General features: G+C 43.1%; 1 long non-coding RNA gene across 1 annotated transcript in view; it reads right to left on the reverse strand.

The window, feature by feature from the left end:
- LOC141101496 (uncharacterized) overlaps nt 1–6,105 on the reverse strand; it is a 427,984-nt gene extending 421,879 nt beyond the window's left edge. The window contains exon 1 of the long non-coding RNA XR_012234985.1: nt 5,946–6,105. This is a non-coding gene — a long non-coding RNA (uncharacterized lncRNA). The remainder of the gene's footprint in view (nt 1–5,945) is intronic.
- Nucleotides 6,106–13,049: the final 6,944 nt, after the last annotated feature.

Raw genomic sequence — 13,049 nt, forward strand, 5'->3', positions numbered from 1 at the left:
GGGTCTAGGTGACCGGATGGTCCCAACCTGGCTTCTCCAAAAGTTTCCATGTGGCCAGTGATCTGTATTCCACCACCTAGGGCCATGGTCCCTTAAACAGGCATCTTGTAGAATCTCAAATTTGTATTCCTCCGGCTAGAGCCATGTTGTCTTGGTTACTGCCATGTAGAGTCTCTCTGGGAGCAGAGGCAAATCCCCTTTTATAGCTCACAACTGTCCTTCAGGCCATCATCCACAGGTGAGGGGGAAGGTGGGATGCCTCAACTCTCATTGTTAGAGTATTCAATCAATTTGCATAATTTATCCTTCAATGTTTGCAGGTCAACACACTAAATAACCTGGGACAGTGGGAAATCAACATATTATCAAACATCAATTGTTCAATTGCCCAGTGTCTCTGTACTCCAAGGACAGCAACACAATCAATTCAAGAGTCAATGTTTAGACTCATATGGCCAATGACCTATGTCTCTTGACTAACTGAAAAAAAACCACATCAATTTAAGAGTCAACGTTCAGGCTCATATGAATAATTGCCTATGTCTCTTGACCCCTAAAGAAAAATATGTATGGCCTAATTAAGAATAAATGCTGTGAAGTCACAAACACACTTACGATGGATGCAAAAACGTTACACATTAAAGTTCCTACATTTGAATGATTTATACTGACTATAATTGGGACTTTTAACCCACTGTACAGGTCAATTATCATCTGCCTTAGAAGGATTTTTTTATTGCCTTTGAATAAACAGTGAAGGATTAAAGAAGCTGTCTCATTAACTTTTTTCCCACATCCTGCGTAAATGTGAGGAACATTAATATAGTCACCGATCATCGTGTTGTCTGTTCTCCAGCTCAGTTCCGCTCCTCTGCTGAGTCACGAGACAGCAATTCAGACACTCCAGGGGACACTGCACCCAATGAGGCCGATTCCTCAAGACTGGCTTAGCGCACGGTCCCACTATACACGTCTTGGTAGAGTACAATGCGACAAATTCATTAAGAGGCGTATGCTGCTTAACCAATTTGGAGCATCTTATAAGTGGCATGTGGGTCCATGCACCGTGTCATGAAAGCTCCTCCAATGAGAGACTGGAGTATCATTTCTTGCGTGTCAAAAAGTGTCACTAATAATTAATAAAATGGGCAGACGTGGCCACATCCCATCCTTCTACCTCCCCAGCTCCACCCTTGAAAATGCCAAAAGTCGTAACGTAGAATTTTGCAACTTTTCTGGCTATAAAGCTTTGATGAACCAGCCCCTATGTGTGATCCGGAAATCTCTTTTACAATTTAAGTCTATGGAGTCTCGTTCTGACGCTTCGTAGACTTTATAAAATCCACTTCTGGGTCACACATAGAGCACAGTTAGACCCAGAGAGTCTGAATCATCGCCACGTGACTCAGAAGAGGAGTGAAGCGGCGCTGTAAACTGGAGAAGACAGCGATCGGTGAATATATTATTAATACTACACCCACATTTATTCAGGATTAAGGGAAAAAGTTATTGGGAATACTTTTAAAGATTGGACTTGATAGACTGTAGTAAAGCTAAGAATGCATTTTGGCCTATGCTCAGTGGCTCCGCTGAGGCTTACATCTGAAGTCCTGGAAACGGGATACGGACTCTTGTGCCATTGACTGTAATGATGCAGAGTCCCTATGTGCTCTGTTGGACATAATTTTGGGCAGTTTTTGCTTATTTGAGGTGGGCGCCAAGACATGGTCAACTGCGTCTTGGAGGCCACTGTAATAAGCGGATACACCTGAAAATTACATCTCCATCATTACAGTCAATGGCCCCATCAGCACAAACTCATTCTCTAGGGCTTCAGATGTAAACCCCGACATTTAGGAAACGTTTAGTTTGTGCACACCCAAAACTAAAACTTTAAGAGTTTATTTGCAATCTCGTTCACCCATACCTCACTTACTCCTTATCTACGCTCCTGCATAAATGGAAGCATTCTTATTACACCCAAAGGTAAAAACCTCATACAAAATTAAATGTCTCCAGCAGCTGAAGGTGCGCTAGTGTATCAAGACCGGGGTCAAGGCTGATATGTTCTAACCAAACCTCAAGCAAAGGAAAGGTTTATACTGCTGATGACTTCCATTACCATAGAACAGAATAGAGTCTACTGTAACGAACCCTCAGCTGTGATAAGTAACATTCCTGTAACAATTTGCAGAAATGACATATTTACAGTCTTCCATAGAATGAAGTGTAGATCACACCTGATGTTTCAGGAGATGTTCAGAATGTGCTGCCCTGTGCCTGTACAGTGGGAATAATATTATTTATCGCCAATATATGACTTTTGTATTGCATTTGTCACCAGTTTTCCCCTCTGCATATGCCATCTTTAATTTCCAGTTGTCTCTGAGCCAGTGGGTAGAGACTTGCTGCTATGATGTCTCCCACAAACAGCACACACACGGGAGATTCTTGCTCTCCTGCCACAATGCAGCACGTGTTCAGAAGCAGCAGCATTGAGGACTGTATAGAGAGCAGTACTGAGCAGTGAAATTGTGAACCCAGCACAGGGGTGAGATAAACACTCATTAGAAATTTGCAATTTAATTTGACTGTTTCTTCCTCTACGCTTTAAAGAGGACCTGTCACTTACCCCAAAGTTAAATACCTTGTAAAAAAAAACCTGAGCTCCCCTGATTCTGACTCTTTTTTCTTTTTTGCGTTGCGTCACTCCATTGCAGAGATATTCACATTTCTTGCATTTGGAGCGCACTATGTGAAATCTCTGCTTTCAGTCCAACTGTGCATTTCTTAAAAACCTCCTCTGGGGGGGTGCGCTTTCACCACTCCCACGCAGATGCTGGCAATCACAGCTCGGCAGCATCTGAGACAGTTAGATTACTTGGCGAACTAAGATTGACAGCATCTTAAACAGGTGAAATAGCACACTCCAGGGAAGACCGAAGGAACACCCAGTTGGACTGCAAGCAGAGATTTCACATACTGGATTCGAAATTAAATAAATGTGAATATCTCTGTAATAGAGCAATTCAGCACAAAACAGAAAGGAGTAACAGATTTAGGGGAGCTCAGGGATTTTTACAAGGTATTTAACACAATATTTTGAGCAAGTGTCATTTTTTTAACTGTGCTTGACTGCTCCCTCCCCATTAGAGTATTTAATAGGTAGCTGTAATCTAGCTTCAGAGAATCGACAGTCTATTTTCTTTTGACCAAGACAGATTTAGCTTTTCTAGAGCAAATGAAGACTTCAGGAAGCAGAGATGGAGGTGAAGAGCTGGCTCATAAGTGGAGAAAGAATCATAGGTATCTAATAAGATATGTTACAAAGTTTCTTATTTTCACTTATACTATTAGTTAATGCAAATTTGTTGAAACAACAGTAACCATTTATAGTTGTTATACCGCTAAGATAATCCCTATCCATATAACCTCATTTAGAATAAACACATAATAGATGGCCTCCCTAAATGTGGAAAACCACCCTCTATGAGCCATGGCAGATTAACTGTATATTACATATCTGCCTTGTAGTAATAGCTGCCTGTACTTTCCGTAGAGTTCTCATGATGAGAGAACCCCTTAAGGGGAATTTGTCAATAATCAGGGTTAGGCAAGCAAAAGTACTGCAGGATAGCGCAGTGTAAAACCTCTCCAAGGGTACATGTTTGGTTTCAACTTAGTGCTCCATTGCTCTGAATTTCATCTTTTATTCATATGCAAATTAGCTCTGCAAGTGCACTTCTGGGTGTATGTAACCGTGCACTTGCAGTTCTTGACTCCTCTTCACTTCTCCTAGATGGCGCCACTGTCATGATTGACAGTGAAGACAGACCCTCTACTGCATTTCCTCACTGATGCTCTCCAATGTCAATCATGAAGAGGAGGGAGGCACTGGCGGGGAGAAGCGAAGAGTAGCCAGGGGCTGCAAGTGCACTTGCAGAGCTGATATGCATATGAAAAAATGAAGAATTTCAGAGCAAGGAAGCATCAGGTCACGGTGAAACAGGTATTCTTGGAATGATTTTACACTGCCCTATCTTGCTTGCCTAGGACAAATGTGACTGACAGGTTCCCTTTAAAATTCCACAGTGTTTCCCGGATATAGATTCTTGTACCAATCAGGATAAAAAGTAAGAAAAGTGCATCTACAACTATCACCACTGTAAAGAGTACAAAGCGATCAGTAAGTTCTTGGGTTAGGTCTTCGTCTGGCCCTTACATGACAGCAATATTGATGACAGAGTGAAGATCGATGGTTATAGATATTCTCCACCAGAGAAGAGAGGGAAGAGGAGCATGCTTGCACTATCTAACCAAAGTCTTGACATATCCCCTATGACTTGTATTGAAGGAGCAGATCAATGTGCTAAAAGGTCACTACTTCCCTTACCCAACAACACCGAGAGATTCCACAGCAAATGTAACAGGTGTATCCCGAGCAATTCATTAATTCAATGTCACCATATTTATTGTTAAAGTGGGGTCCAGCTTAAAAAAAGGTAGTGACATGTGCCTAAATTAGTAAGGCATCAAATTTACTAATGTACTTCATGTCTGAAAGCCGCCCAAAAATTTAGTTCCGGTTTGTGTACAATACAGGACGGCAGAGATGGGCGGCTTGATTGGTGGAACTCCGAGCCATCCATTGGGTCAGTAGTCTGACGCCGTCGATGACCTTTTAATTGGTTAGATCTCATTACAGTACTATCTCAGTGTCGGGAAAATCTGTCTTCACCGAAGACAGATTTTACCCTTGAACTGAGAATTTTTGGAGAATGAAAGATAAGTCCTGGAGCAGTTTTCTTATGAGATATATTACAAAGTTCCTTATTTTCACGTGAATTATTAATTTATGGGGGGAAAAAAATAAAATAAAGGTTACTCTTTAAATAGATTTAATTTTTTCTGATTGAAAACAAGTTAATTTGCAAGAAGCCGCTGTGAGGGGCAATGTAGTCCCCAGATATCTGCCAACGTGGGCACAGAAGCACCGCCATGTGGTTACCTAACCAAGCATGGCAGATACGGTCGCACTTGTAGAATAACATCCCGACCTGAGCAAATTGCGTTGTCTGACATCTCCTTACACTCATTTATCTGTGGTAAATCTCTCCTCGATCACATATTCCCAGCGCTCTACTATGAGTCTACAGCGACCCTACGGCTCAAGTAATGTCATCTTCCCGGAAATATTCATCAATATCCATGAATCCCCAGAACTGTCTCCGATTTACATAGAAATGAGACATATTAGCATCGAGAAACAACACGGGGCGATCGATGGTGGTCAATGTGCTCACATGCAACGAAAACAAATATAGGCAAAATATCATTGACCCAATGCCAGCCCTAACCGGTGACACCAAAAAATGGACTACAGGTCCCGTCGTCCTTAGCACAGGGTCACATAGACATAGGAAGTTGTGGATCAGCAGGAGTGTTGGGGAAAAGGATAAAAAAGGGAGAATTCTTCGCCGTCTGATATCACAGAGATGGACGGGGACTTAAGAAGGGACACCGATGCCCAGACCTTGTCTACATTAGAGTGCAAGCTCTGCAGCGCAGGAGGACCATGCATTTGTGAAATGGTGCAGTGTAGTCATCCGTTTTATGGGAACCACTATGAGAATGTACAGGATATAGTGGGACAGGACAGGTCATTCCCAGGAAGATTAGGGAACTTCGTGCTAATCCACCAAGTGCATCGGGGAGGCTATGGGGTTCCTGTTGGTGTAAACAAGTGTAAATGCAGAAAACAGTGGGAGAAGGAATGATCCAGCTGCGGCAGGATGCTCTCCAGCTTTCCCACCGCTGCTAGCACGCTGCTCTATTCTTCCCAGAGCATCCTACTAGTACGGAGAAGCCAAATGTTCAGCTTTTTTCTATTAAAGAGAATAAATTGTAATAAGATGTTGGAGGGTGAGCAAAGCAGAGGGTCCTACCTTGCAAGGGAAGATGTGAGCGATCAGGCTGCATCTATGACAGTGACTGTCTCCTGGAGAAAACCAATTGACAGGGAATCCTTTGTTGACTGTCTGTTATCTGTGGCGTGTGCTTTCTCCTTATAGGGGAGAGACAGGAGCAGCAGACAGGAGGTGTGTAAGGGGGATATCTGATTAACATCCATTCACTCGGAGGAGAGGGGCCTCACATTTAATTAGGGGAGGCGATGAACAGGAGGAGCCATGCAAAGGGGTATATAGAGCGTCAGGAGGAGCTATAGGGGTTACAAGAGGTTATATGGCGCCCATAAGGAGGAGTAAGAGAAGTAGATATTGGGAGGATATATGGGGTAATAGGAGGAGATATAGGGAGGATATATGGAGTAATAAGAGGAGATATAGGGAGAATATATGGAGTAATAGGAGGAGACATAGGGAGGATATATGGAGTAATAGGGGGAGATATAGAGAGGATATATGGGGTAATAGGAGGAGATATAGGAAGGATATATGGAGTAATAGGGGGAGATATAGGGAGGATATATGGAGTAAGAGGGGAGATATAGGGAGGATATATGGAGTAATAAGAGGAGATATAGGGAGAATATATGGAGTAATAGGAGGAGACATAGGGAGGATATATGGAGTAATAGGGGGAGATATAGAGAGGATATATGGAGTAATAGGAGGAGATATAGGGAGGATATATGGGGTAATAGGAGGAGATATAGGGAGGATATATGGAGTAATAGGGGGAGATATAGGGAGGATATATGGAGTAAGAGGGGAGATATAGGGAGGATATATGGAGTAATAAGGGAGATATAGGGAGGATATATGGAGTAATAGGAGGAGATATAGGGAGGATATATGGAGTAATAGGAGGAGATATAGAGAGGATATATGGAGTAATAGGAGGAGATATAGGGAGGATATATGGGGTAATAGGAGGAGATATAGGGAGGATATATGGAGTAATAGCAGGAGATATAGGGAGGATATATGGAGTAATAGGAGGAGATATAGGGAGGATATATGGGGTAATAGGAGGAGATATAGGGAGGATATATGGAGTAATAGGAGGAGATATAGGGAGGATATATGGGGTAATAGGAGGAGATATAGGGAGGATATATGGGGTAATAGGAGGAGATATAGGGAGGATATATGGCGTTATAGGGGGAGATTTAGGGAGGATATATGGAGTAATAGGGGGAGATTTAGGGAGGATATATGGAGTAATAGGGGGAGATATAGGGAGGATATATGGGGTAATAGGAGAAGATATAGGGAGGATATATGGAGTAATAGGAGGAGATATAGGGAGGATATATGGGGTAATATGAGAAGATATAGGGAGGATATATGGAGTTATAGGGGGAGATATAGGGAGGATATATGGAGTAATAGGAGGAGATAGAGGGAGGATATATGGAGTAATAGGGGGAGATATAGGGAGGATATATGGAGTAATAGGAGGAGATAGAGGGAGGATATATGGAGTAATAGGGGGAGATATAGGGAGGATACATGGAGTAATAGGGGGGAGATATAGGGAGGATATATGGGGTAACAGGAGGAGATATAGGGAGGATATATGGAGTAATAGGAGGAGATATAGGGAGGATATATGGAGTAATAGGGAGGAGATATACAGAGGATATATGGAGTAATAGGGAGGAGATATACGGAGGATATATGGGGTAACAGGAGGAGATATAGGGAGGATATATGGAGTAATAGGAGGAGATATAGGGAGGATATATGGAGTAATAGGAGGAGATATAGGGATGATATATGGAGTAATAGGGGGATATATATGGAGGATATATGGAGTAATAGGGGGAGATATAGGGAGGATATATGGAGTAATAGGGGGAGATATACGGAGGATATATGGGGTAACAGGAGGAGATATAGGGAGGACATATGGAGTAATAGGAGGAGATATAGGGATGATATATGGAGTAATAGGGGGATATATATGGAGGATATATGGAGTAATAGGGGGAGATATAGGGAGGATATATGGAGTAATAGGGGGAGATATAGGGAGGATATATGGAGTATTAGGATGGGATATAGGGAGGATATAGCATTATACGTACAGCTAGTTGTCTGTATTATGTAATTCTTCATTTACTGTTGTTGCAGGGAAACTCCAACTCTCTATAGGGATCAATCACAGATTACAGATGATCATTTCATACATGGATAACTTTTCTATTAAAAAGGGTCAGATAGAAAAGCAGTAGATAATTGCATCTGATACATTGCTATTTTTGAGATACTGTATATTATTTTTATTATTTTTGGATAGTTATCTGACGTGGTTCCATGAGTAATTAGGAGATATAAATATCCTACGTTTTATCGCTCTTGGTTGGTATGGTTAATGCATCAATTCCTTGGATGTGAAGAGACGGGATATAATGGCCTAATGGATCCTGAGCGTACAGACACAGAGGGAATCAGGATATATCCAGAAGACATACCGCTCTGTATAGGATCATTGGGAAATGCATTGCTTGTTCTATAGGGTACAGATTTGACAGCTGCAGCCCTGGGAGTCTGGACTTTGAAGGTTGTGTATGAGGATATTAGGATTCCAAATATCTGTTTTCAGTTCCACTAATTGAATCCCGAGTGTCCGCGGCTTGGCCTCTGCATTAGTAATTAGGTTTCATCATCAAAATTTGTAATGATTAGAGGAAAGGTTTGTTTGGATGACAGGAGTCGGTAAGCTGAAATTTGGCAACTGGAAAGAAAATATATTATTAACCTACGCTTCTGCGGTTTATGCTTAAAAGCTTTCCCAGAGCTAATCTGTGCCCTCTGCCCTGTCTGTATATTATAAGATATGGCCTTGGTAGTGTATATAACCAATGTACAGCGCACAGTTCGGGCCAGGCTCAATATCCCAATGCCAAAGGCGAGAGAAAGTGTTCTTCTCATTTACCGTTTATTACACTGCTGAGGATTTCTGATGAATTTTGCAGCAAATATGAAGTGACTTTTCACCAATATTTGAAATTGTACGTGAAAGATATTGGTTTATTCCAAACATTGGTATACATGAAGCATATAAATGTGAACATGCGATTATGTGCAGCATATATACCAACTTAAACCGACGCTCAATTTTTTGTGTTTTTTCTTTGTATTTTTGCATCTTGCACAAGCCGGGACGTGGCCTCCCTTCCGTGAGCTGGAAATTTCATTTTACTAGCTTCCCATGGCTGGTTCCACAAGCCGGGACACATTAAGGTCAATGTTGGCACATGGTAAGGTTTTTAATATTAGTCAGTGTGGGACCGACCCAATCAGGGTCACCTTGCCGATGGTGGGATGGTTTCTATGCTTTTTTGATCAAAAACAGTGTTTACTAAGAACTCTATGTTATTTAAATGCACTTTTGCTTTTTTAATGATTTAAGTACAGCAGGGTATATGACCATTTTGTTTCTTGCAAGTATTATCTGTTTAATGGCCAATGTGAACATGCGTTTATGTGCTGCATGTATACCAACTTAAACCCAGGCTCAATTTTTTTTATATGAAGAACATGCCTACAACTATGAACATTTGTCTTTCTATTTTTGGAAAGCAAACAACAAATAGGACAAAATATCTGAAAACTTCAGTGTGCGTAACTATTTACCTCCCTTCCCCAAGTCAGTACTTTGTAGAGCCTCCTTTTGCAGCAATTACAGCAGCAAGTACCTTTGAATAAGTCTCTATGAGCTTTCCACATCTTGCCACTGGGATTATTGCCCCAATTCCTCAAGGTAAAAACGCTCCAGCTCCTTCGAGTTAGATGGTCTGACCACAGATGTCTGACCACAGATTTTCAATTGGATTAAGATCTGGACCTTGACTAGACCACGTCAAAACATTTATGCGTTTCAAATTAAACCATTCCAGTGTTGCTTTAGCAGTAGGCTTTAGGTCATTGTCTTGTTGGAATGTGAACCTCCATCCCAGTCTCAAATCACTGAGAGACTGAAACAGGTTTTGCTCTGGAATATCTCAGTATTTCACACTATCAATCTTACCCTTGACTCGGGCAATTTTGCTGCTGAAAAACATGGTGTTTTTGGGGTGATAAGCTGTGTTGGTTTGGCACGAGACATAGCATTTTCCTTCATGGTGTAAGATGGCCGCAAGACAGGTCCTATATCATCAAGGTTGGTAGCCTCGAAGATGTGAGCCTGAGAATGCAGATTCCAGCATGTATAGTGCTGAGAGAGTTTATAGGGAGTATCAGGGCTGGGTTTATGAGCAGTCAAAGATAGGTGGGACTAGCTGCTCACATATCCCCACCCTGGAGGCGTATGGCAGATAAAAAGGAGTTGTATCATTCAGTATCTGTATCTGGATGTGTGTAGACCTCCAGTATTGCTTCTCTTTGCTAAAAGACTCAAGAGCTGGACACTTACCTTAGCAAGGGAACCCAAACTACTGTATGGACTATTTACTGTGTTTTCACTCTGTGCTGACTGTCTTTTTGATTGGTCATGCTGAGCAGTTTATGAAGTCTGCATAAACCAGCCTGGACATTTTAAAGGGAACCTGCCACCCCCCAGGCGGTTTTAAGTATAAGAGCCACCTTGTACAGCACTAATGGTGCATTCGGTCAAGGTGGCTCATTTATTTAGTGTCCCTTCCACCGCCGAAATAATCGTTTTTAAAATTGGTCAGACATACCTGAAGTTTGACAGGGGGGCAGGTTTTTCCCCCCCAGACACAGACGCCTCACATCCGTTAGTCATATCCTATTTTGAATTTGGCGCTGCCTCTTCAGCGTTCATTTCTTTTTCTCACGCCTGCGCTGTAATATTCTTTCTTGGGCATGTGCAGTTAGCGCTGCTGTCCTATGACATCACATGATGTCACCACAGGTCCTGCTGCACAGCTGCCCTGCTCAGCTCCGCCCCTACTGGTCACATAGTGCTGAAGTCATCACAGGTCCTACTGCACCACTACTCCGCTGAGCTCCGCCCCTACTGGTCACATGGTGCTGACGTCATCACAAGTCCTGCTGCTCCACTGCTCTGCTGAGCTCTGCCCCGCCTGGTCACATGGTGTCACATCATGTGACGTCGTAGGACAGGCAGCGCTGACTGCACTTGCCCAAGAAAGAATATTACAGCGCAGGCGCGAGAAAAAGAAATGAACGCTGAGGAGGCGGCGCCAAATTCAAAAGCAGGACATGACTGACGGATGTGAGGCGTCTGTGTCCAAGGGGGAAAGACCTGCCCCCCGGTCAAACTTCAGGTACGTCTGACCAATTTTAAAAACGATCATTTCGGCGGTGGAAGGGACGCTAAATAAAAGAGCCACCTTGGCAGAATGCAGCTTTAGTGCTTCACAAGGTGGCTCTTTTACTTAAAAACGCATGGGGGGGTGACAGGTTCCCTTTAATGAAACCACTTCCTGTGCCAACCTCCACTGCAGCTCAGTGAGTAGAAAACCTACAATTTTACTTAAAAACGCATGGGGGGGTGACAGGTTCCCTTTAATGAAACCACTTCCTGTGCCAACCTCCACTGCAGCTCAGTGAGTAGAAAACCTACAATTGGTGCTAAAAGCATGGGCGCTAATCCCAAGAGGCAGTGTGACTGCTGCAGAGATACCACATGTGCTGGGTAAAAGCACCCTGCAGGAGCCAAAGAAGACAACATGGAGGAGTTGATAAAGCAACTGATGCAGGCTAATCTCCAGCAGCAACAACTGTGGCAGCAGCAGCATAGACAGCAGACAGAACTCCTAGCAGAGGTGATTCGTGGCAGGGCATTCGTGATGACTCATACGTGAGGAAGACGGTAAGGAAAGCCTTGCCAAAGATGTCCCCAGGTGATGAAGTTTAGGCATTCTGGATGGTTTTCGAAAGGGTGACTGAATGTGAGAAATTGCCTCCGGAGAAGTGGGCGGAGAGTCTGGCGTCATATCTAACAGCGGAACCGCAGAAGACTTATTATGACCTGGCCTTGCAGAATGCAAAAGAGTATGCCACGTTGAAAACTGAGATCTTGGCACACTTAGGAGTGAATCTGACTGTCAGGGCGCAATGGGTGCACAAACCTTCCCAGTCCCAAATGTTTGACCTTCTACACCTGGTTCAAAAGTGATTGTAACCTGAATGTTCCTCCACAGCACAGATGGAGAGCGTCATCATGGACAGGTTCATATACTCCCCTCCAAGGCCAGTTTAATAATGGGTTGCCCGGAATGCTGATGACTTGGTGGGCCTGGTGGAAAGGTACCAGGTAGAGATGAGTGACTTTGCCTTTTTTCAGGTTGAGTCGGGTTTCATGACTTAAAAGTCGGGTCGTTCGAAATCGGCCGACTATAGTGAAAAGTCGGAGGCCAACTGAAACACGAAACCCAATGCAAGTCAATGGGGAAGCAAAGTCGGCAGGGAGTGGTGGATAGTAAACACACCTACAGTGTCCATTTCAATGCCAAAAACATCAATTCTTATTACTGAAGCTTGTCAACCTTAATTTACTTCCTAATAATAGTTACGCATTGAAAACTGGGGGTTATTTGGCTAAAGTTTTGGGGGGGTTGGGCTGGCTCCAGGTTTTCGTGTGCCCTGGGCCAAAGAGTGTCAGTGCGCCCAGGGGTGAACCTAGCCTCTCTGCTGCCTGAGGCGATCAGCAAAATGACGCCCCCCCACACACACACACAAAGTAAATTCTCATATCTATCCTGTAAAACTGAGTACAATAGTGGACATTTTGGTTTAGATAAATAGGAAAAAAAATGGTGTCCAAACACAAGGATGTCAGCGGCATCACACGCACATAGAAGAACAACAACACAGAAGTATCCAGAACAAGGGTCATTAATGGCAATGGTAGGCCTGGCACAGGGCCAGACTGGGACAAAAAAGCACCCCTGCCACACAAATCCCACCAGCCCACAAACTATAACACTCCTCACCCCGATCAGTGAATTTTTGCTATACTTTGTCATCCCCTCATCACTCTCTTTAAGGAGTTATTTGAAGAGCCACATGTGAATGGCACCACAGTGCGTATGACTGACCACAGCTCCATTTACATGGTGCTCTTCAAAGCTATGTTTCCCAGGATCATGG

This window comes from Dendrobates tinctorius, unplaced genomic scaffold (assembly GCF_039654945.1).
Source record: "Dendrobates tinctorius isolate UK_male_01 unplaced genomic scaffold, ASM3965494v1 ptg000118l, whole genome shotgun sequence".
Taxonomy (NCBI): domain Eukaryota; kingdom Metazoa; phylum Chordata; class Amphibia; order Anura; family Dendrobatidae; genus Dendrobates; species Dendrobates tinctorius.